Below are 26,562 nucleotides of genomic sequence, written 5' to 3'. Positions count from 1 at the left end.
TTTGTAGGCCACTTTATTTTGCCAAGTGACTATTTTCTTGAGAGTTTTTTTATAACAAAACTTACTTGTTATTTTCATAGTATTCCTAGAAAAGAAAGCTAGTGTAAAAAAAAAAAAAAAAGCTCTGAATACATGAGGGGCTTGATAATGGGAAGAAGGAAAGAAGGGGAGGGAGAAAAAGAGGATGAGATAGAAAGAAAACCAAAGAAGTAGAAGTTCTGGGAGGGAGCAGTGAAAAGCATGTTTAATATCTACATCTTGCCTCTTCCCACTTCTTCCAAGACAGTAGCAATAGCAATAAAGTTTTATCTAGAAACAAAAATAGGAAACATCCTTAAAAAATTATCATCCTGCTTTAACGCAGTTCATTCCTAAGAAAGTATTCATATGAAATTGCAGCATGTTAAGACTTTTTCTGATTATAGAGCAAAATAATTATTCTTTAAAGATTGAATCATAGAAGGTGACTCAGTTAAGGATTTACCTTTGGCTCAGGTCATGTTCTCAGGGTCCTGGGATACAGCCCCGTGCTCAGCTCTATGCTCAGTGAGGAGTCTGCTTCTCCTTCTCTTGCTGTGCTCTGCTCTCTCTCTCTCTCTCTTTCTCTCTCTCTCAAGCAAATAAATAAAATCTTTAGAAAAATAAAATTAAAAATAAGATTGGATTTAGGTATCAGCAAGCACAGCAACGGTGACAATGAAGCATATACACACAATGGGGGTATGGATGGGCTGGGGAAAGAAAATTATGTTCCTATGTGTTCTTTTTACCAGAAGAGTACGATTTTCTTTTGGCTAAAAGTCCATAGGGCTGGGAAGGAAACTAAGTGAACTGCATACTTGAGATGAAGCAGGAGTGGGGGTTTTCAGGTATACAAAGCTAAAGTGACTGTCCCCTTCCCTATTCCCGACCCACATATATTTGTTTACATAGTTACATAACATGTTTGGCACATTGATTGGTATATAGGTAGCACTCAATGAATGTTAAATATTCCATTAAATGGATTAAAATTGAGGGACTTGATGCAACTCCCTAGAAGGTGGAGAGAGGTACAAGAGTAGGGTAGGCAGAGTCATGGGCTCCTAAAGATGTCCACACCCTAATACCCAGGACCTGAGATGTGTTTTGTTATACAGCAAAGGGGAATTAAGGTTGCATTCGGAGTTATGGTTGCTAATTAGTTTATTTTAAAATATAGAGATTATTCTAGATTAACTGGTGGGCCCAATGTAATCAGAAGGATCTTTAAAGCGGAAGAAGGAGAGTCAGACTAATGTGCTTAGAGACTCAACGGACTTTTACTTGTTTTGCAGATCTACGAAGGCGAGAGGATTCAAGGAATGGGGGTAGCTTCTAGAAGCTGGAAAAGCAAGCAGATGGATTTTCCCTTAGAGACCCCAAAAGGGAACACAGCTCTGCCGACATCTGGATGTTAGCCCAGTGAGACTTGTGGTAGGCTTTTGACTGGCAGAACTAGAAGATAAGACATTTTTTGTAGATCTAAGCCACCAAATCTCTGTGTTAAATTATCACAGAAATAGTAGAAAACTATACAATGAGTAAGTAAGCTTATAGAGATCTGCAGAAATGATTTTGCTAGTGATGTTCAGGTAAAGTGCAAACAGATCTCGGAGGGGATGGTTGACCTCTCATTTAAAGTTTTATATTCATTTAAAAAAATTCATTCGAGTATAGTTGATGTACAGTGTCATATTGTTTTAGGTGTATAATATAGTGATTCAACAGTTTTGACATTACTCAGTGCTGATCACGACACAGGTACTCTTAATCCCTTCCGTCTAGTTCGCTCATCACCCCACCTCCCTCCCCTCTGGTAGCCATCCTTTGTTCTCTATAGTTAGGAGTCTGTTTTTTGGGATCCCTGGACGGCTCAGTGGTTGAGCATCCACCTTCGGCCCAGGGTGTGATCCTGAAGACCCGAGATCGAGTCCCACAACAGGTTTCCTGCACGGAGTCTGCTTCTCCCTCTGTCTGTGTCTCTGCTTCTCTCTGTCTCTGTCTCTGTCTCTCATGAGTAAATAAATAAAATCTTTTAAAAAAAAGTCTGTTTCATGATTTATTTTTCTTTTTATTTGTTCATTTTTTTGTTTCTTAAATTCCACATATGACTGAAATCAAATGGTATTAATCTTTTTCTGACAACTTATTTTGCTGAACACTAAACTCTAGATCCATCCATGTTGCTGCAAATGGCAATATTTCATTCTTTTTTATGACTGAGTGAAATTCTATTGTGTGTGTGTGTGTGTGTGTGTGTGTGTATCACGTCCTCTTTATCCATTCATCTATCAATGGATACTTGGGCTGCTTCCATAATTTGAATATTGTAAACAATGCTGCAATAAGCATAGCGGTGCATATATCTTTTTGAATTACTGTTTTTGTGTTTTGAGGGTAAATACCCAGTGGTGGGGTTCCTGGATCATATGGCAATTTTATTTTTTAATTTTTTCTCTCATTTCTCCTTCTGGGATCCCTATAATGAAAATATTACTTCAATTGATGGTGTCACTGAGTTCCCTAAATTTATTTTCATTTATTATTTTTTCTCTTCTATTCAATTTGGTTGTTTTCCATTACTCTGTTCTTCAGGATGCTGATCCATTTTTCTGCTTCTTCACGTCTATTATTTATTCCATCCATATTTTTAATTTCAGTTATTAAGCTCTTCATCTCTGATTGCTTATTATTATTATTGTTTCTATCTCTTTGTTAAGGATTAAACTGAGGTCCTCCACCCTTTTCCTAAATCCAATGAGTATCTTTATGGTCAGTGCTTAAAATTCTCCATCAGACACAACTTATCTCCATTTATTCAGTTCTCTTGATGCGATTTTGTCTTGTTCTTTCATATGGGGCATTTTCTTCTATCGCCTCATTTTGTCCAGCTCTGTATATCTGTTTCCATGTGTTAGGAAAGTCAATTATGGCTCCTGCTCTTGAAAGCAGTGGCCTTATAAAGTTTTATATTCCTAAAGGTATGGTAAAATTTTAAAATATTTAATTCATTTGTATTCTATCTGTTGTAAGGGTTAAAAATTGCATTTAAACTTATTGCAATCTGTCATCAACTCCTACTCTGCCCCCTCCTTCACTATTTCTGCCCTCACTACCAGCACCATAGCTATGTATACATATGCACATATATACATATTCACCCCCGACACATATACACTTTACTTTTTTTCATATTTGATGACACTTATATGTTTCTTTTCCTCTTTCCCCACTCCTTATTTATTAGTTTATCTTTCTTAATATTTTTATTGTTCCCAGGAACAGAGACTCACTCACAGTAATTCAAACACTATGGGCAGAGTGTACTTTAAGTATGTAGGAGGCAATAAGAGAGATAGGAAATCATAAAAACTCTAGAGCAGCAAATGTAGGAACTCCAGGTCTAATGGACACTGAAACTAAATGATCTAGAACCTCAGAAGTAGATATGTGAATCTTTATTTTAAAATTTCACCATTTACAAAGCAGATACTCCCCGTCTCTAATTCTTTTGGTATATCTTCTAACTTCTCTCATGACCAGTTTTTTTTTTAATAGACTTTATTTTTTAAAGCAGTTTTTAGATCTTAGCAACATTGAGCTGAACATACAGATTTCCCATAGACCTTCTGCCTCCACATATGCATAGTCTTCCCACTGTCAACAGCCCCCACCATGGTGTTACATTTGTCACAACTAATGAACTTACATACATTATTATTTTTACCCAGACATTGAGGTTTGCAACTGGTGTTCTACATTCTATGGATTTGGACAAATGTATAATGACATATATCCACCAGTATAACATCATATTGTGCTTTTTGTAGAAAAGAAAATTTTAATTTTAATGAAGTCTAGCAAGAAGTTACTGTGGCCGAGTTCAAAAAGGGTGTTGCCTGTGTTCTTCTCTAGGACTTTGATGGAATCTTGTCTCACATTTAGATCTTTCATCCATTTTGAGTTTATCTTTGTGTATGGTGCAAGAGAGTGGTCTAGTTTCATTCTTCTGCATGTGGATGTCCAATTTTCCCAGCACCATTTATTGAAGAGACTGTCTTTCTTCCAATGGATAGTCTTTCCTCCTTTATCGAATATTAGTTGACCATAAAGTTCAGGGTCCACTTCTGGGTTCTCTGTTCCATTGATCTATGTGTCTGTTTTTGTGCCAGTACCACACTGTCTTGATGACCACAGCTTTGTAGTACAACCTGAAATCTGGCATTGTGATGCCCCCAGATATGGTTTTCTTTTTTAAAATTCCCCTGGCTATTCGGGGTCTTTTCTGATTCCACACAAATCTTAATATAATTTGTTCTAACTCTCTGAAGAAAGTCCATGGTATTTTGATAGGGATTGCATTAAACGTCTATATTGCCCTGGGTAATATTGACATTTTCACAATATTAATTCTGCCAATCCATGAGCATGGAATATTTTTCCATCTCTTTGTGTCTTCCTCAATTTCTTTCAAAAGTGTTCTATAGTTTCGAGGGTATAGATCCTTTACATCTTTGGTTAGGTTTATTCCTAGGTATCTTATGCTTTTGGGTGCAATTGTAAATGGGATTGACTCCTTAATTTCTCTTTCTTCAGTCTCATTGTTAGTGTATAGAAATGCCACTGATTTCTGGGCATTGATTTTGTATCCTGCCACGCTACCGAATTGCTGTATGAGTTCTAACTTCTTGCAAGATACATCCACGAAGGCAAAAGAAACAAAAGCAAAAATGAACTATTGGGACTTCATCAAGATAAGAAGCTTTTGCACAGCAAAGGATACAGTCAACAAAACTAAAAGACAACCTACAGAATGGGAGAAGATATTTGCAAATGACATATCAGATAAAGGGCTAGTTTCCAAGATTTATAAAGAACTTATTAAACTCAACACCAAAGAAACAAACAATCCAATCATGAAATGGGCAAAAGACATGAACAGAAATCTCACAGAGGAAGACATAGACATGGCCAACATGCACATGAGAAAATGCTCTGCATCACTTGCCATCAGGGAAATACAAATCAAAACCACAATGAGATACCACCTCACACCAGTGAGAATGGGGCAAATTAACAAGGCAGGAAACCACAAAAGTTGGAGAGATTGCGGAGAAAATTACACTGTTGGTGGGAATGTGAACTGGTGCAGCCACTCTGGAAAACTGTGTGGAGGTTCCTCAAAGAGTTAAAAATAGACCTGCCCTACGACCCAGCAATTGCACTGTTGGGGATTTACCCCAAAGATACAGATGCAATGAAACGCCGGGACACCTGCACCCCGATGTTTATAGCAGCAATGTCCACAATAGCCAAACTGTGGAAGGAGCCTCGGTGTCCATCGAAAGATGAGTGGATAAAGAAGATGTGGTCTATGTATACAATGGAATATTCCTCAGCCATTAGAAACGACAAATACCCACCATTTGCTTCAACGTGGATGGAACTGGAGGGTATTATGCTGAGTGAAGTAAGTCAGTCGGAGAAGGACAAACATTATATGTTCTCATTCATGTGGGGAATATAAATAATAGTGAAAGGAAATATAAGGGAAGGGAGAAGAAATGTGTGGGAAATATCAGAAAGGGAGACAGAACGTAAAGACTGCTAACTCTGGGAAACGAACTAGGGGTGGTGGAAGGGGAGGAGGATGGGGGGTGGGAGTGATTGGGTGACGGGCACGGGGGGTTATTCTGTATGTTGGTAAATTGAACACCAATAAAAAAAATTTTTAATCAAGTCTAGCTTATCAATTCTTTCTTTCATGAATTGTGCTTTTGCTATTATGTCTCAAAAGTTATCCCAAACCTAAGGTCATCTAGGCTGTTTTCTCTGTAACTTTCCAGTTTTATAGTTTTGCATTTTACATTTATATCTGCAATCTATTTGCGTTAACTTTTGTGAATGGTGTACAGTCTGAGTCCAGGTTCCTTCCTTCCTTCTTTCCTTCCTTCCTCTTTCTCTCTCTCTTTCGCTTTTTTTTTTTTTAATATGTCTATTCAATTGTTCCAGCACCATTTGTTAAAAAGACTGTCTTTGCTCCATTGTCTTGCCATTGCTCCTTTGTCAAAGTAGGTTAACTATATAGGTGTATTTCTGGGCTCTCTTTCGTTCTATTCATTTATTGATCTATTCTTTCACCAGTACCGTACTATATTGGTTACTGTGGCTTTATAGTAAGTCACCAAGTCCAGTTGTCTTCAGTCTTCCAACTTTGCTCTTCTCTTTCAATATTATTGTCTCTTCTGGAACTTTCCAATTTTAGGATCAGTTTGTCAATATCTACAAAATAGCTTACTATAACTTTGATTGGGATTGCACTGAATCTATAGATCAATTTGGGAAGAACTGGTATCTTAACAGTATTGAGTCTTCCTACCCAAGAACATGGAATTTCTCTCCATGTATTTTGGGTTTTGTTTTTGTTCATCAGAGCTTGTTTTCCTTATATAGATCTTATACATATAGTTTTCCTTATATAGATCTTATAGATATTTTGTTAGATTTACACCTAAATATCTCATTTTGGAGGGTACTGATATAAATAATACCATTTTTTTAAATTTCAATATCCATATGTGTATTTCCAGTATATAGGAAAATAATTGACTTTTGTGTATCAACATTGGATCCTGTCATCCTGCTATAACCACTTTTTAGTTCCAGAAGATCTTTTGTCTATTTTTTTCAGTTTTCTACATAGATGATTATGCCATTTGCAGACAGTTTTATTTCTTCCTCTTCAATGTATGTGCCTTTGTATATATCCTTTTATTAGCTAGGAGCATGAGCATTGCTTTCATTGCATCACACAAATTTTGATAAGTTGTGTTTTCCTTTCCATTTAGCACAAGTATTTAAAAATTTCTGAGTGCTTCTTTCACTCATGTGTTATTTAGAAACATACTGCTTAATTTCCAGCTATTTTGGGATTTTTCAGCTATTGCTCTGTTATTGATTTCTATTTTAATTCTACTGAGGACTGACAGTAGACATTGCATAATTTCTATCTTTTTAGGTTAGTTTATGCCCCAGAAAGTGGTCTAGTTTGATAAATGTTCCATGTGAGCTAGGGAAAAATGTGTATTCTGCTATTGTCGGATAGGTAGTCTATACTTGCCCATTATATCCAGTTGATTGATTGTGTTATTGGGTTCAACTATATCCTTACTGATTTTCTGCTTGTTGGCTGTATCCACTTCTGATAGAGGTGTTGAAGTCTCCAACTATAATAATGGATTTATTGATTTCAACTTGCATTTCTATCAGTTTTGTCTCATCTTTTTATCCTTTGTTAAGTGAATACATGTCAAATATTATTGTGTCTTCTCACAGAATTGACCCCTTTATCATCATGAGATGCCACTCTTTATCCCCAATAACTTTCTTTGGTGTGAATTCGGCTATGTCTGAAATTAATATAGCTACTCCTTCTTTCTTATGATTGACGTTAATATGGTTTATCATTCTCCACCCATTGACTTTTAATATTTATATGTCTTTATATTTAAGATAAGTTTCTTGCAGACAATCAAATGGGTCTTGCTTTTTGATCCACTCTGACAATCTCTTTTAATGGGTGTATTTAGACTATTGAGCTCCTAATGATTATTGATATATTGGATTAATACCAGTCAGATTTGCTACTCTTTTCTATTTGTTGTCCTTGTGCTTTGATTCTGTTCTTGCCTTCCATTCTTCTGCTTTTATTGGAAGTTTTAATTGAATATTTTATATGATTTTATTTTCTCCCCTTCCTTAGGGTATCACTTGCAGGTTTTTTTTAACTATTTTAGTAGCTACCCTAGAATTTGCAATATACATTTACAACTAATACAAATCCACTTTCAAATAACATTATGCTATTTCATGAGTTATATGTGAGTATCTTAAAATAACAAAATAATGTTAATTCTTCCCTCCTATCCCTTATACCATTGCTGTCATTCATTTCATATAAGTATACATATATACATAAGCATATATAATTGAATATATAATTAAATGTATACTATATTGTTCTTTAATCATTTTGAACACATTGTTATCTATTAGATCAATTAATAATAAAAAAGATAAAAGTTTTTATTTTACCTTCACCTATTCCTTCTTGGATGCTTGTCCTACTTTTTGTAGATGTGAGTTTCTTATCCATATCATTTTCTTTCTCTCTAAAGACCTTCTTTTTTTTTTTTTTAAAGATTTTATGTATTTATTCATGAGAGACACAGAAAGAGAGGCAGAGACATAGGCTACAGGACTCCATCCCAGGACCTCTGGATCATGACCTGAGCCAAAGGCAGATGCTCAGCTACTCAGGTGTCCTTAAAGACCTTTTAACATGACTTATAAGGTGAGTTTACTGGCAACAAATCTTTTCAATTTTTGTTTGTCTGAGAAAGTCTTTATTTCTCCTTCCCTTTTAAAGGATAATTACATTGGATTCCAAATTCTGTGTTGCTGGGCTTTTTCTCCCAATACTTTAAATATTTCACTCCACCCTCTCCTTGCTTGATGGTTCCTGATAAAAAGTTGAATGTAATTGGTATCTTTGCTTCTCTACAAGTAAAGTATTTCCTCCCTCCCAGACATCTTCTATTTTTCTCTATGTTTGTTTTTTTGTAGTTTAAAATGATACATATTTTTGGGAGAGTGGTGGTGCTATTTTCCTGCTTGTTATTCTCTGAGTTTTCTAGATCTGTGGTTTGGTGTCTGATTTCATTATGGGGAAATTCTCAGTTATTATTGTTTCAAATATTTATTCTCTACCTTTCTCTTTCTTCTTCTGGAATTGCCATTATGTATATATTACATCTTTTGTAGTTGTCCCACCATTCTTGGATATTCAAGGGTTTTTCTTTTTTTTTTTTTTTCAGTCTTTTTTGTCTTTATTAGTTTTATCAGCTTTTACTAAGAGATCATCAAATCAGAGTTTCTTTTCACAGTTGTGTCCAGTGTCCAAATGAACTCATTAAAGGCATTCTTCTTTCCTATTACCGTGGTTTTGGTCTCTCGCATTTGTTTTTTGTTCTTTCTTAGGAATTTCATCCCTCTTCTTACATTGTCCATCTGTTGTTTTGTTTTGTTTTGTGATTTTGTTTGTTTGCTTTTTTGCATGTTGTCTGCTCTTTGCATCCTAAAAATAGTTGCTTTAATTCCTGGTCTGATATTGCCAACATCTCTGCCTTATCCAGGTCTGGTTCTGATAGTTGCTTTGTCTTTTCAAATTGTGTTTTTTTTTTTCCCTTTTACTTTGTCTTTGATTTCCAGACTTGAAATACTGGAAAAAGGAACTGGTATAAACAGTCCTTTAGTAATGTGGTGGTAAGATATAGGGGAGAAAAAATGCTCTCTAGTCCTATGATTGGGTCTGTCTTTTACTGGGTCTGCACCTCTGGGCTGTAAACCTCACACATTAGTATTCCTTGGTCTCACTTAGATCAGGCTGGATAGCTAGAGCCACATTGAGCTTGGATCCTCCCCTCCCCATCAGGTCAGTTATGTTCTGATAAAACCCTAGCAGGTTAGGATCTGGTTAGTTTCTCCTGAGGGCTGATTTTAGGAGGAACAAGTACTCTGGCATACTTCAAAATGGTTCTTTTTCTCTTCCCCCTGCAGGAAGCCCAAGAAGGTTTTTCTCTAATATATACTGTGAGGATCTGGTTCAGCTCCTGAAGGTAAAATTCACTGAAGTATGGAGACCTTTCCTCCTACCATGAATAGGTATCCCTGGAGTTTTTATCTCTTAGACTTGTCCATGTTGATCCTTCCAGTATTTTATCAGTTATATTTCAGGTTTCCCTACTTTAAGCACTGGTTCCCATGGAGATTTTTGCTCAACGGTTTCTACTCTACTAAGTTGCAATACTCTCTATTCTCTTGTTGATATCTGCAATTTTACAGGCAGCAAATTGCCTGTGACCTCACTTCTCTGATAGATCTAAGAAGAGTTGTTGACCTTTCAGTTTGTTTAACTTTTTAATTGTTAGGACAGAAGAGTGACTTCTTCCAATAGTGATGAATGAGAAACTAGAAATCCTCATGAGCACTTTGTCTAGTCTACTTTCTATTGTCTAGCTTCTTATTACTGATAAGTTTGACCCATTCTACTCATAAGATCAGTCATGGCCTCTTATTAATTTGAGTTATTTATCTACCATCTACTTTGTGCCAAGCATATTAGGAGCTGAGGTAAAATGATTATTAATAAGACAGAAAACATATCAAGCCTCTTAGAACTTAATTTTTTGAAAGGATAATTCCAAAATAAAAACTAGGTATGCATATTTAATGGCAATGATTTTGTTGATGGTTCCATTTGCTGAGCTAACAGAGATTATTGGAGTAAGAAGTTTGAGGAGATGAAGAGTTTCATTTTTGACACATTACTTCTGAAATACCTATTTGTTGCAAGAGGCCAGATCAAATAGGGTGTTGGATGCATGGATACTACTGCTTATGTACTCCATATTTCTCAATTCAAATTTCCAAGCAAGAAATTTTTTTAAAAAATTTCTTAACAGTGCCCTTATCAGTGTATAACCTAGCTTCCTTTGGGTCATTTCCACAACCATGACTAACATTGTCCTCGCATTTCTTGATTTCATGACCCAAGGTATAATATAACCTTTATAAGCAGACATATTTGGGTTCCAGTGCTGCTACCCTCAGGAATTTAAAAGTATTTTTGATCTCTACTCTCAGTTTTCTCACCTTCAAATATGCCTAGTAATACCCATTAGATTTTGTGGGCATTAATGTGGTGAGTATATGGAACTATCTAACCCAAATAGAATTTGGCTCACATTAGAATATTAATTCAATCATACACATTATCATTTTCATTTTTCTAATCTTTATATCTGTAATAAGAATCTCTTATTCTAGCTGTAAGATTTTTGGACTTTGCTTAGCTAGAATGTATATGAATTTGGGGCATTAAATGGGTTCTAAAAGCCTAAAAGAACTGTATTTCTAACACAGAAGAAACAGTTCACTGACATGATTTTAAGATCGTATTATATGAGCTAAAATTTTACTTTATTCTCTTGTATCTGTTAGGTAAAGCTAGATATTTCTTTCATGCTGGTTTATCTATAGATATATTCTCTCTCCCCTACGCCTTTATCCTTGGAGATTCTTTGCTTAAAGACAAGTTGATTTTACTTGTTCTTTATCTTATGACAATCCTACCTTCCCTTTGCCCCAAGGTATATATTTTGAGTTTTTATGCATATTTCACTTCATTTTAATTGATGTTATAGTGCTTTTCAAAGCATGACCCCAGTTATCAGTGGTACTTAGTTACAACTGTATTATTTCAATATCTAGCTATAATGTTTTTGACCAAAGAATATTTCCTTTTTAATACTAAAAATTTTTCTTTACCACATTTATAAGGTAAATAGGGTATAATAGAGTGCCATGACAATGTATGTTTAGTTTCAAAGAAACTTTCAATTAAATTTTAAGAGTTACTATTTAGGTTTTTTTTTCCTTTCCCTCCCTGAAGATGTGTTTTATTTATTTATGAGACTGGGGGACTGATAGACCTTCTCCATAATGTAGGTGGTATAAAAATTTACAGTAAAGTTTAAGGTTATTTTTCTTCTGGGACATTTGAAAATAAATATGGTTCTTTCTGAGAACTTCTAGACAGTTTGATATTAATAGCATATTTTATGATATTTTGCACTGTACAATACAAGACTCTAAAGCTTAACAAATGGCACCAGGATCCATTTCCTTCATACTTAGCAAGGAGAGTTTTCCAAATTTCTCCTCACATTCACTGGCAGCAAATAAAACAGAATGTTAGCTATGATCGTGTATTGCCAGACACCCTAAGTCTATATGCAATTTAACTACAAATGCGTATATTTGGCATAAAATCTCTTTTTTTGAATATAACAGGATCTAGAAAAATCCAGCATTTAATGTAATTATGCATATGGATTTTTGAATGCTATTCTTTCAAAAAAGAATTATATAAATGGAAACTGACACAGGAACTCTTAAAAATCTATGTTAGCTGCTACAATTCCATATAGAGCTTTCTGAAGCCTGTATTGCACCTCTTTTTTTTTTTTTATAATACATAAGTAAATTTAAGCCACTTGGAGCTTATAGAGATTATATCAGAAGTCATCTGCAGAGTGTCAGCAGTTTTGAAATAGGTAGGATATGAATTGTATTTAGAAAGAAAAGCTTGATAGAGATCTTTTGCACTGCTGTATAGGATTGTTTCAGAGAACTATCATCTTGTTTGCTATTAGGTTTTGTCAGACTTGAATCCAAAAAGCATATTGATTTGTTGTCAGTAAGTTGCATACGCTGGATGGATCTGTTTATCCCACTATTGTATAAAGCTTATTTCATTGCACTTGCTTGAGGGCAGATAGTACTAGAGAAGAAGCTGAAATCCACCTCCACCCCACCTCTACCAAGCAATTCTTTCATTCATTTTGAATTTGGTTCATAAATAAAGGACAGAAGAAATAATCTCATAAATCTGGGTACTGGCTTGCACAATTCTGTTGTGATAAATCCTGAAAATTACTTTTTTCCTTCACTTTCACTATTAATGCTAAGCTGTTAGTATATATATCATTGGTCTGTCTTAAGACATGAGGTATTAATTATGTTTAATTTATTAGCTGCTAATTTTACTTCTTTTACTCCATATTTGATTACCTTAAGAACTCAGAATGGAAGCAGACATATGGTATCTCTGCAGTACTGATTGAACATCTGCCACTCATGCAATATTTCAAATATATCGAGTAAATTGCATACATAAGAAAGATAATGTTTTATCTCTGTTCCATCAGGTTGAGTTAAATATTTATTCTTTTATAGTATAAGATGCACAGTATGTTCTGTTGTATGTGAAACAAGAACCAGTCAGCAAAGCAAAAAAAAAATTTTCTTTAGTTTTGAGCTCAGATGGAAATACTTATAGTGAAATCATGGTTCTAATTACAATACTACAGAAGGAAAGAAATATTCCAGTGGAGAGATAAAAAAAATGAGGAACAGATTCAGTGTTGCAACCCTGGGTTCACTAAAAATATGCCTACTAGCAGAGCAGCAACAGTGTTCTCCCCTTTTCTCTCTCTGTCTCTCCCTGTCCTCCTCCTTCTCTCACTCTCTCCTCAAGTTTTCCTTACCCTATCTTCTTTCCTCACCCTCTTCTAGGCAGCGCAGAAAGTGTCTTTGACCATCTTTACTGGGTACCTAATAAGACATGTACAAGGATGCCTATTTAATTCAGTAATTGTATGTAGGTATAAATAGCAAGAAAAGTTTACCTGGAATTGTATGACTTTCCTCTATGTCACACATTGTGAGCTTCTCCAGGGATTTGGGTTCTTCATTTAGATCTCTCCTTTGCAAAAATACATTTGACTCTGATTCTCCTCATTGACAGTCTGAAATTCTTCATGTTTTGAATATTTCTAATTGTTTTTCCTCATCACAGTTTTCCTATGATTACCTTTACAGATACAGTGAGTTCTAACAAGTGATACACTTGAATAAAATTCTAGACTATTGTGCTCATGCTTGAGAGTTTTGGGGCTTCAAAATAGCCATCTACAAAAATGATGGCACTATTATCCCAGTTCTTCTGAGTTATGCCACACGAAACATCTTTTATTCTACTTACTTCTTACTCTCTTGCAAGTAATAAATACTGAAGTTCTTTTCTTGGAAATGGATGTTAAATTTGTTGTTTTTTTTCTTTTGACTTAAAAACTTGTTTCAGATTTACATTTTATTAATAAAGCACCTACCAATGTTCTAGATATTGTTCTAGGCCCTGAACTTTTGAACTTGCTCTCTTAAAGCTTATGTATGCATGCATGCAGGAAAAGGAAACAAATAAAACAAGATAGTTTCCAATAGTGGTAAGTGTTAAGAAGGAAATTGGGCACTTTTTCTGAATGTGAGTAGGTTGGAGGAAGGCTATTTGAATTGGATAATCCAGGAAGACTTGTTTGAAGAGTTATCTGAGCTAAGACCCGACTGATTTGAAAAAAACTGAGTGTGTGAAAATTTGTGGGTAGACAGTTATCTAGAAGGAAGGTGAATGCTGGAACCTTATAGAAGGAATATATCCTTTATGTCTGAGGCATACAAAGAAGGCCATTCTGGATGGTATATAAGAAACAAAAGGCTGAGTGGCAAGAAGTAGGTTATAGGTAAAATCCCATTTGATCTTATAGACCCTCTATGTTTCATTTGAGAAGCTATCATTGTTTCTAAGTGAGATGGAATTCCATTGGTTGATTGAAGTCAGGGAATGACAAGATCAGATTTAATACAGGCATTTGGATTCTCTATGAAGAATGGATACAACTTACAGAGCTTTATTCAAAGAATTCCTGGTTGCAAGCAAAACAAAACAAAACAAAACAAACAGCTTTGGCTGGTTTAAACAGAAAGTGATTTTTTTTTTCCTGGTCAGCATATTGTTAACATAGAGAATCATCCAGAAGGTTGAAGATATAGACAGAAACACAACCAGAATCCCATCTCATATCTGGTTGATAGGGCTGCAGTTACAGCTTCACTGAACACCTGGAAGCTCTGTAGTATTCAGACTCTACATATTGACTCCTGTTAATGTTCTAATTGCTCCACTTCTGTGGGTCACGGGCTTCAGACTCAAGGTCCTGGGAAGTTGTCTGTGGTTTGCTGAAGTTCTGCAAGAACAAAATCTGGGGAAATACATGCCTTGTGATTTCAATTTATCAGCAGGAAGCAACTTTTGCATGACCCATTCTTTAAATGTAAGAAAGGATTCATATGCCTGGCGGATAATAAAGTGACATTCACCATAGAGGCTAGTTCAGTGATCCAAGTGAGAGACCACTTTGGTTTGGACTAGCGTGGTGGCAATATAGAAAGAAATCCTCAGACTTAATTATTTAAAGGGAGAGTTCTTTTGGCATGAATATGGGGGATGGAGAGAAAAAGAAGAATCAAGTGTAATTTCTAGGTTTGAGGACCTAGATGGATAGTTGTAACGTTTTAATATTTAAGATAGCCATTAGACATTTAAACGGTGATGCTAAGTTTAATTAATTCTAAAGCTTAGAGGCAAAATCAAAGGTGGAGATACACATAGTTTCATAGGCTCTTTAGCCTTTTTCTGAAAAGGCATTATGTTTATTGCAGCCATTTTAGACTTTTAAAAATTTCCGTTAATAGTGCCAATTATCTCTTTACTTAATAACTTAAAATCGCTCTGCAAAATTGCACACAATATAAAGTGAAAACTCACCTGCTGAGCTTTCATGGCACCCTATAGTATGACTGAGCTTGGCATATTCTTGCTCGTCTTTATTTTTCATTGCTTCCCAGCTCACAGATAACCACTCTTATGATTGAGCTGGATATCCCATATGCATTGTGAAGTTCTGTTTCCTATTTTTTTAATTGTTGTTATTCTCCCCAATTGGAAACATTATAGTAGAATGTTTAAGAGAACTTTTGAGTATGACAGACCAGAAGTGACTCCTGGACCACCCCAGTTATTAGCTGTATGACCTAGGGATTCATTAAACTTCTCTACTTCTCATCTGTAAAATGAAGACCTATTCCATTGGGATAAGATGATTATACCTCTTCCATGGGGATGAGGTAAGAATTAAATGAGAAAATTTTTATAAATACTTGACACAAATTGCAAGTAGTCAGTAGATGATAACTTTATTATTGTTAGTCCTCTCCTCTTTCTAAATGCAAAAAATTCATCAAGAAAGAAAGAAAGAAAGAAAGAAAGAAAGAAAGAAAGAAAGAAAGAAAAAGAAAGAAATTAGCCTTCAAATCCAGGCTTCTGAAGCTTCTGCAGTGTTCCTCAGCCTAGTCAAGGCTATAACTGAAAGCAACAGCAACCAAACAAACAAGATCATGACTGTCTAAGGACGAAACACAAAGAACAATCAGTCCTCTGAGGCTGAGGCTGGAGGCAGAGTCTAAGTATATTCCTTTACAGCTTCATAGGCTGAAATCAAGAAGGCTTATCGATGCTCCTGTGTGTCTATGCCACCTGCCTAACTTCTCTATGCTCACTCAGTTTCTGTGCTCATAAAGGACTTCTCTGCTCCCCATAACTTATAATCGCACATGTCTCTAGCTAGTTCTGATTTATTCCCACATTAGGTCCACAGGAGTTTATAGGTCACATAAATTGTGGCCTCTAATTTGTATTTCTCAATCTTAATTTAAAATTTCTAGAGATAGAGTATTTGGCCTAACTTCCATGATTTCTCTTGAGCCAGATGTCCAGGGGTGGCCTGGGTGCAAAATTAGGGTTATACCTTTTTAGAAGCTTATACCTTTCTGGAAGTTGTAGGCAGGCTTATCCCTTTTTAGAAGCTGTAGACAGGATGAGTTAAACTAGAAGGGTTTGGGGATATAGCAAGCAATTTGTTGTCAGGGGTAATTTGTTGATAAGGAGGAGAAGACCACTCAAACTAACTCAGATAATAAGAGATTTAGCTGAAAGGATATAAAGGAACCATAAAAGCGTAGGGCATAAAATACAGCTGAGTTAAGTAAGAATTGAAAAATTGCCAAGCAAATTGCATCTCTCTATCTTAACCTGATTTTGTTCATCTCTATTTTACTCTCTGCAGACTGGTTTTATTTGCTTATTCAATAATTTTAATTGCTGATTCAATGTAGGCAAATAACTCATGCACTCACTATTCTAGGTTTTCTCTGCTTATTCATGGGATTAAATCTTCATAATTTTGTCTTACCTTGATTCTATCTCCATTGATTTAGTGATAGTCACACTGAATTTTCCAAGCACAGTCCCACATCTCTTCTTTGCTTTGTCTATACTTATTCCCTTAGTGATCTCATCTGGTCTCACAGCTATAAATCCTGTATATATTCCGACAACTTCAGATTTATGTCTTTGAACTCCAGACTCATATATTCAGCTGCCCACTTTATATCTCAACTTGGGATTTCTAATTGGCAACTCAAACTTAACATGTCCAAGGTACTATTCCTCATTTCACCTCGCTTTCCAAACTTGTCCTCATAGCAGTCTATCTCACCTTAGTTGATAGGAACTCCATTTGTCCAGTCGCTCAGTCCAAAAACCTTGGTGCTATCTTTAACTACTTTCTTAGTTTCATTCCCCATATGAAGTCAGCAAGTCCTTTTGGCTCTACATTTTTTTAAAGATTTTCTTTTTATTTGTTCTTGACAGAGAGAGAGAGAGAGAGGCAGGGACACAGGCAGAGGGAGAAGCAGGCTCCATGCAGGGAGCCCGACGTGGGACTTGATCCTGGGTCTCCAGGATCATGCCCTGGGCTGAAGGTGGCGCTAAACCGCTGAGCCACCCAGGCTGCCCTGATTCTACCTTTTTAAATGTATGCAGGATCCAACTACTCCCCATGACCTCCATGGTCACTTCATTTCTCATCTGAATTATTGCAGTTGACTGCTAACTAAAATTTTCCTGCTTCACCTCTGTATTTGTGTATAGTCTCTTCTAATAGATTTCCCAGAGTGATCCTCATAACAAAAAGCTCCGATTATCAACTCCTTTGCTCAAAACCCTCTTTTGTTGTCCCTTCTCATGGAGAATGAAAGCCAATGTTTTTACCTTCCTCTCTAAGGCCCACAAGAGCTATTCCTCTCTCACTTCTGACTTTATCTCTTACTATTCACCCTTGTTCATTCTTGTTCTCTCTGCTGTCCCTTAATGAGCTAGACAAGACCATGCCCCAGGGCATTTGCATTTACTTTTCTTTCTGCCTTAAAATTACTTTCCCAAGATATTTACATTCTCTATGCTCCAAGCTTTTACTTAAATGTTACCCTCACCACCTTATTTAAATGCAGCCTCTTCACCCTGCACTCCCTATCCCTGCTCCCTATTGTTTTTCACTCCAAAGAACTTAGCAGGATTTGCAATACTATGGATCTTGCTTATTGACTGGTTCTCTCCTCCTCCAGTGGAAGGTAAATGCACAAAGGCAGAGTCTGACTGATTCATTCATTGCTGTGTCCTCAATATCTAGAAAAATTCTGGCACTAAGTATATATGCTGGATCAACGAGTGAATTTATGAATAAGCGAGGAAATGGCCGTCATGTTTTTGTCTGGTTGCTATATGGGGTATTTATGGAGGAGACATCATCTTTTTTATACATCCAAAACATGTGACACATTTTGAATTTTCTGATTGTTCCATATAATCTACTTTATGTAGTCCATGGTATCCTTCCCGTTTTACCAATAAGGATACTGAAATTTAGGCAGTAAAAGCAACATTCCCAAAGTAGAGCTGGGATGTGAACCCTGTTATCTCCCTGTCAGTAATCTGTGTTCCTTCTAATAATACATGCTGCTAGAATTATGATTTCTATCTTTATCCCTATATATAACATTTCTGTTTCTCAAATGAGAATCAGCACTACCCTTTTCTTTTCCTTGCAAAAATAGCATTAGAGAAATACCTATAAGAATGCCTGGATGGCTCAGTCCATTAATCATCTGCCTTGTGGCTCAGGTCATGATCCCAGGGCCCTGGGCCCCTGCATGAGGCTCCCTGCTCGGTGGGGAGCCCGCTTCTCCCTCTCCCTCTGCCACTCTCCCTGCTTGTGCACTCTCTTCCTCTACCGCTCTACCTTAAAAAAAAAAAAAAAAAAAAAAAAGAAAGAAAGAAAGAAAGAAAGAAAGAAAAACCTATAGATTTTACATCCTTTTGGGGTCAACAAGTAGAAGAAGATCAATATTCTCACAAAATATGCTACACTTTGGAGTAGAGATTCTCTTAATGGTCTATCATGCTTTTTCTGACAGTCATTAGTGGCCCTTCACCCTTTACTCAGACATTTATCCTAGCGCTCTGCCCGCTCTGCCCGTTTCCTTTCTCCACAGCCTGCTTCTCTTCCCAGCTGAGCTATTTCCTGCTTTAAATCTCAGTCTATTCTTAGGGTCTGGTGTCATGAAAACAATATTTTCCTCTAATGTTTCTGAGAAAATTAATTGTAGGTTTTCTGCAAATTTCATCTGTTTCCTACCCCACATTGTGTCCCTTTCCTTTGAGATCGTTCCGCTTTCTTTTTCTCTTAAAATTTTTTTTCCCCAACTTTGTTTCTATCTTTAGTGTTATGAAGATTTCTCAGTTCTTGCCTGGTTGTACATTCATATTAAAGAGTAAATGGAAGCTCTGGGTGCACAAATGGGGCTTAACCATTAAGGCATACTAGAGGGCAATCTGCTGCCAACTAACTGTGAACATGTGTCTTATTTTCTTGATCTCTCCATTTTCTTTATCTAGTCTTCTGCCTGGATGTTGCCTCTGTAAGCTAGTGTTTGAAGAGAGCTAAGAATCTCATCATTCAGTTTGTAGACATCTCTTAATTCCTAGTGTTGGGACAGTACATCGGCTTGGCTCTCCTTGAGCTGTGCTTAGAGGCCTGCAGGATTAATTGCTTCCTGTAGAGAGGGGCAGTGGTCTTAACCAATCCTCTCACTTTCAGCTCACCCCCACCTCCTATGGACTCCTACACTCCCCACCCCTTTCAAAAGTACATGTTTTCAATTTCTAAGTCTCTCTGAGATTCTGTAACTCAAAGCAGATTAATTCTTCCAGTTTTCTTCTTAGGCAAGCACATAGGGTAAAACTTTCTATATTCTTCTATGTCATTTACTACCCACAGCAACAGAGCAAATAGCATTTAGGTGTCCAGACTCTGGAGATAAACTGCCTTGCTTCAAACTCTTACGCTGCTACTTATTAAGTGTATGATCTGAGTAAATTCTTCAACCTTTCAGGGCCTTCCTCACCTGCAAATTGTGAATACTAATAGTACCTGTCCCAGAGAGCTAGGACAACGATGCAAGCACTTATAAACGTGCCTGACACACCTAATAGATGCTAGATAGATGTTTGGACTTATACATTTTGAATCTTTCTAAAATCTGCTGATTTCTACCAGCTACTGTTGTTTCTCCTCCCATTATTTTGTCCTTATAGATTAAGTTGTCCTATTCCCTTATTATCAATTAATAATGTTTTCGGGACAAGTCAATATAAATACTTTAATATTTTATAATTAACATTATCTCAATAATGGAACTCTCCCAAATCTATTCCCTTCCGAAGGTATCAGCAGGGTGAGTCAATACCTGTTTTGGTAATCTACCCAGTACTTGTGAGCCTCTAGGAAATGGCTTGCTTTCCGGTCCTCTTCTTAGAGACCAGAGTCCTATTACTGAACCCCAGTCAGCCTACCAGTGCACAAGCGTCTCTGATTACAACTACTTGCTTGCTTAGGTTTCCCTAAATTCCCTGTGCCTGGAGTCATCTTCACCATGCCCAACATAAGGAGATGCTTCTACTTTTATATGTGAAATTTCGATTGCCTGTGGTTTGCCCTTAGATCTACTCATCACTATTTTTTTTTTTTTATTGGCTGGAATCAAATTCCTTGTTTTTGAACCCTTTAGAGCCTCTCCAGTATTTAACTGGCCCATGCCTAGGTGTTGACCAAAATATGACACAACTTCTTTCTTTCTGTTTTTAAATTCTCACTTCCCATTTTCATTTTTCTCTTTTTTTCTCCTATTCTACCCTTCTCTGCAATTTGAAGGAATACTCTCAATAAGTTTTTAAGGTAGGGCTTTTTAGCGATAGGATGACGGATATATTATATCCATTAGAAATGTGTTTGAGGAGTTGTATACACAGGAAATAGTCAGCAATACATTATTGTTTAGGGAGATGCAGTTGTCTTTCTCATTACTATGATAAGGGACATTTTTATTTTTTATTGTACATTAGCAAAACATTCCAATTTCACTCTAGTTGCACATTAGGCTTCATATTCCAAAATGAGAAACTGTAATAGGTTTTTATTCATAGTTTACTACAGTGAAATGACATTTTCATAATCACTCTCCCCCACCACTACTGTCGTTACTATCAAATTAAGAAATATACAAATATTTATTTAGAAATTTCTGTGAACATAAAGGGTTTAAGATTGTATTATATTTACTCTTCCCTCCCATGGGTTTTTATGGCCATTTTGAAGTGGACAAAAATGACCTCGAATTTACCAAATGCATCTAAAATATTTAGTAACTGAAACTACTGAGTGCTAGAGAGGGATTGAAATTAGAGTGTGTACTAATGTTAACAATTCAGAAGTACCATAACAATGGAAGTGAGGCACTAGGTCTGGAGCGGGAAATGCAGCTTGCTACATTTTATATACTAATTAAAATACAGCTGCATTTTTATTTGATTATTCACTCTTGCTTACAGTTCATACCATTGTGCCATTGTGGATACCAGTGTGTAAACCATTCTGTGTGTGAGGGGCCAGGCACCTTATTCACTGTGCAGAGATCAGCAGGCTTTCCTTTGTAGAGCTCCGGTAAAGTGGAATCCAATGTTGGAGAACAAATCTCACTGAAGAAAGGAGGGAGGAAGGAAGGTAGGGAAAGAAACTTGCCAGACTAGTTCTCACTCCAAAGTCCCCTGCCTCAAGCATTGATTCACTGTGGATTATAGACAGTCAGTTTGCTAATATCGTGTGTACTCATTTAACCTACAGTGTTAAAAAGATCACCTTCTAAATATGGGAATCATGTAAAAAGTCAAATAGTCAAGGATTGCTTCTAGTTTGAGTTTATGCTCATTATTGGCTTTGTAAATCCTTAGTCAACCTTACAGTAACAGTGTGTAGAAATTTAGCATTTCATAATAATTTAAATGTAAAAATAGGTATGTTAAAATAAAGATAGGGGTCCACCATGTTTAATTTTATTATATGTCTGATACTGGAGAGACATATATTATATCACGTCTCACCCAGTTATCTTTCTGAATTCATCTATTATTCTCCATTCTATAGCAACTCAACAGCTCTCTAATTTTATTATTAGAGTAATCATTTTTTAGAAATTTAAGAGCGCAAAAGTAGAGAATAGGAGCATTCTTATTTTTCTCCTGTATATTTTTGTTTGCTTATTCAGGAGCTCTTCTTCTTTAGTGCTAGAGAAAAACATAACTTCTTTAATAAATAATTCTCTGCAAACAATTTGATAGGAAACCATTTTGAGTTAGTGAACCCTGTAAAATTATGGGCTTCTGCCCGTTTTTCATTCTGTTAATAAACTTCAAGGTTTGTTGAAAAACGACACGGTTCAGAATTAAATAAAGACACCTTACATCAAAAAATTATATCAGCTTCTCCCTTTCAAACATGCCAGGCTCGGGAATTCTATAGCTCCAAGGTAAAGACGTCTTCTCTCTGAGCATTGTTGGTCTACTGAGCCAGTTACAAATTATATTGGAGGGAGTTAGTTCCTGCATTTTGTCAAAATGACTACAGCTTCCCTGCAAATTTGTAAAGTGTGGTCGATGGAAGAAGACACCTTTAATTTGTTTTTATCTCCAACACTCAGAAAAGACAAGCCAAAGAGCCATAAATGTTTTTCTTATTTTGAAGATTGATTTGAATGCTGTAAAATATGTAGAGTTGAGAGTTGTATAGAGCCTGTGACTTTGGAGGCAAACAAGGCTGTGAGTTCCACCCCTGTATGAGTTTTAAAGCTGCACTCTTAGAGACCGTGTGCCCAACGGTATCCCTAACTGTATAACTCCGTTTGCTAATTCGTGGCCCTCAGGTAAGGTTGGGATTTCTGATGTGACTCCTTAGAACCTCATTTCTAAGTGTTAACTAATGCTAATACACAACAGAAAAATCTCGATGTCTAAATTGTCTTAAAAGAACAGAAGTTCTGTGGTGCCTGGCTCGCTCCATCCATAGATCCAAATCTTGATCTTGGGGTAGTGAGTTCGAGTTCCATGTTGGGTATAGAAACTACTTTAAAAAAAAATAAAGCAGAAACTCTATCTGAGCTTAGATGCGTAGGCCCCACATGAGACCAACTGGCTGGAGCTGGGGAGCTGCTGCTTCCTTGGGATGCCTCTGTGTGCCACCCATCCCCCTTCCTCCAAGCATTTTGTTTCTGTTTCTGTTTACCTGCCTGGGCCCATACCCATTATGGGTTGCAAACCTTGCTTCAGATTTAGGGCAGCTGCTAATTCATTAGCAACCATTTGGTTTTGAAAAGGTGACTCTTTCTGACCCATGAAGAACAGAAACTGGATCTCAGTCACCTCTACGCCCTGGCCTGAGTGACCTTATGTAGCAGACAAGCTGCCCAAGCTTATACAGAACATACAACAAGAGCCAACTGTACCTGGATAAAATGGGAGTTCTTCATGAATCTGGAGTTTGAATGAGAGAGCATTTTTGTATCAGCACAAATCAATCATCATTGCTTATAGGAAAAGGCAAAAAACTAAAAACTGGAAGTCTACTGCTTTGTTTAAACAGGATGGCAAGGTTATTGGACCATACAAGGCACATCTAATTTATGTGATACAAGTAAAGCGAGCATAAAGATTTTCCACAATGTTACCTTTTTCAAGAAGTTCAAATCCGGTTCCTTATGTGATAAATGTGGATTTCTTCACAAATGACTAAACCTCAGGAGTACTGTGGAGGGATTCATGCTGATAGATCATTGCTTCGTTTTTAAAGCAAGCACTCTCCGGAGACATTTGAAAACCAAATTCATAAAACAAAGTTTATTTTGCCATGTGTGGGCATCTGCAAATATCAGCTGAGAAAAGAGAGAAGGGGAATTACCTTTTTCAACCTTTCCTCCCCATGCAGTGGCGTTGTGACGAAGCCCTGCCAAGACCTTCATGGCTCTACGGCCAGGCTGCTTTAATAAGGAGGTCTGAGACAGGCCTGAGGAGAGTGGTCTGCCTGGGTTTTGCTTGCTGATGGCTCCACACAAAAGCCTGATATTGATTTGGCATCTGAAGGGGCATCTGTAAATGCCTAAGGTGATGTTCTGTGAAGGACAAATTGGTAGAGTTATTTTGGAAGAAAATAATTAAGTTCAGTTTTCTATGGTGACTAATCCATAAATGCTTTTAGAGGGAAGAGCTTCGTATTCAGGTGCCTGCAGAGGCACTGGGCAAAGTTCCTCGTGTACTAGAGGCAGGGGATCTAGACCAGGTATTTACAAGATCCTTTAGCTTGTCAGCTGCACAGCATGAGAAATATTTGCAAGCCAGGGTTATTCCTGCAGCAAACATTCAAGACTGCTGAGAAGAAGCAGTCTGTGTTTTGTTGAGTGTGTAGTATTCTGGGTGACCCTGGACTAGGTTTGCCTGAGATCATATGCAAGAAGAAGTGGGGGAATGCAGGCAGAAGAAAATCCGTCAGGTCTGTGGTGGTTCTATATTGAACCCAGGGTCAGACAATCAGATGTATGGATGTTGTTCAAAGTTTTGAGTTATTTGTTTTTCCTAGTCTTGCTATCTTAGACTACTCAGAAATAAACCCAACAAATTGACAGTCCAACCACTGGGGTCAACCTTCTAGTGAGGCTTGCAGTGACTCTCTGAGCTTTTAAGAAGTAGGATGAAGCCTGGGGAAGGTATACTTCTTAGTTTTCCATTTTAACACACCTCCCACATTCCCAACTCAATATTTCATAGATTGGGGTTGACAAGCAAAGTTGTCTGAAGAACGGAGCCTGATAGTCACATATTACCTGTCAAGGCAATAACTCCCTTAGGGTTTTTGGGAAAAGAATCCTTCCAACCTGACATTTAAAAACCCTGCAGGTTTCAGCCTGTCTACTACCCCCCGTTGCAGAGACTGGTATCCAAATGCTATACCATATGCTAACATCCCACAAATACGAGCTAGAATGGAGAGCATCTGACACCGTTGGAGCCCCCTTTCTTCAAACAGTCCTGGATGTCACAAACAGGAAAAAAAGAGAACTAATTTTCTGTTAAATCAAGCATCCTCATTGACCCTGCCTGACTCACACTGCATCCACACATCAGTAGTGATAGAATTTTCTATAATAGTTAAGAGGGAAAAATCACTACTTATTGTTTCTCATCGTAAATATTCCCATTGTAAATCTTTCCTGAGTTTGACTAACTGTATTTGGATGATATCTTAGAATATACATTTTAAGAACATATTTTTCCCCAAGTGAAAATAATGATTATCCTTGGAAAATAAATGATTGCAACATTCCAATAAGCAGCAAAGCTATGAATTAAATTCATTGTTTGCTTCCCATTCATCCTTTGTGTGTCTCATCCTTGGTTTGGATCATAATCTTTCTCAGTGTCCACGTCATCTCAAAATGAAAATTCTGAAGAGCAGCATCAATAAAATAGGTGGATATCTCGGGGTCTCCATCTACGTCCTCTTTTTTTGCTCATTCATGCAATTATAACACCATCCTTGTTAGGATTTCCCCAATCCATTTTTGCCTACTGTACAGCAGTCTTCATTTTCCAACAACACACTCTGTAACTTTTCCAGCATGCTTTTCTCATGTTCTTCTCTTTTATAAAATTAAATGTGAATTCCTGTTAGCTCATGATTGGATTATTACAGTTTTAGATGCATTCCTTACTTACAGGGTTTACATCTTTGATACTCTAATCTTACTACAGCCTAGGGTGTACAGCCAGTGTAGTGATTCAAGGTATCACAGCACTTGGCTATTGGACATCTAGTATTGAACAGATCAAATATAAATACCTGTATTTGAATTTCAAGTCATTTTAACTTACTGTTTTGCCTCTTATCTACAATTGTTTGCTTTTGTATTGGTCGCCATGACTTGGTCATGGAGGTAAGATAACATTTCTCTTTTTTCACGTGCCACTCCTGTTGACTCTATATTCAAGTTTTCTCCTATGCCTCAGAAAGCCTATAAACTATTATTGTTCTTCCATTTTTCTATCTTTCCTTCCTTCCTTCCTTCCTTCCTTCCTTCCTTCCTTCCTTCCTTCCTTCCTTCCTCCTTGCAAATCTGTCTCCTCAGCTATCTCAATGAATATTTAATGGTACTGCTTTATGGAGAGAACATTAAGAACAAGCTTGCAATAGGTGAATAAAGAAAGGGAACAAGAAGTTTATAAACCGAAATACTTTCAGGCCACCTCCTATTACAAACAGCATATGAGCCTACACTCCATTCGCCCCATACCATCTGCCACAATTAGAGTCCCAGTTTGCTAATTTGAGATTTCACTCTTGTAGTTTCTCTTAAGAATCAATGGCCACAACAATGTTCTCAATTCAAAATCATGCTTTTACTACAGTGAATGACATATTTTAAGGAGCTGGTACTGCATCACTGATAATTTTTAGTTCAAAGAGGATTAAAGGAAGATTGTATTTTAGGGCACAAGAGGAAAACATGGTATTTCCTATGTTTTCCCTAGCTTGGTGAACACAGGGAGATTGACAGAGCAGAGAGCTACTGCTATGAGAATGGGAATAACTTCTGGCCAGAGGATGCATGCATATTTGGAGATGGAGTTAGAGTTCAGTTAATATTCAGAGTGGTTACCCAGCCACAATTTTGAAAAATGGATGCGTCCATTTGCAAAGGATGCGCAAAAACCCCAGGAGGGAAAACCTGCCTCCAGGGCCCGGG

At 36.8% G+C, this 26,562-nt stretch overlaps 1 long non-coding RNA gene across 1 annotated transcript in view; it reads left to right on the top strand.

Annotated features, from left to right (window-relative positions):
- Positions 1 to 26,562, top strand: part of LOC140603141 (uncharacterized) — a 57,348-nt gene that overhangs the window by 5,075 nt on the left and 25,711 nt on the right. The window contains exons 2-4 of the long non-coding RNA XR_012006189.1: positions 1,317 to 1,455; positions 8,223 to 8,374; positions 9,640 to 9,698. This is a non-coding gene — a long non-coding RNA (uncharacterized lncRNA). The remainder of the gene's footprint in view (positions 1 to 1,316; positions 1,456 to 8,222; positions 8,375 to 9,639; positions 9,699 to 26,562) is intronic.

The sequence above is a fragment of the Canis lupus genome, chromosome 13 (assembly GCF_048164855.1).
Source record: "Canis lupus baileyi chromosome 13, mCanLup2.hap1, whole genome shotgun sequence".
NCBI lineage: Eukaryota > Metazoa > Chordata > Mammalia > Carnivora > Canidae > Canis > Canis lupus.
This window is presented reverse-complemented; position numbering and strand designations above follow the sequence as displayed.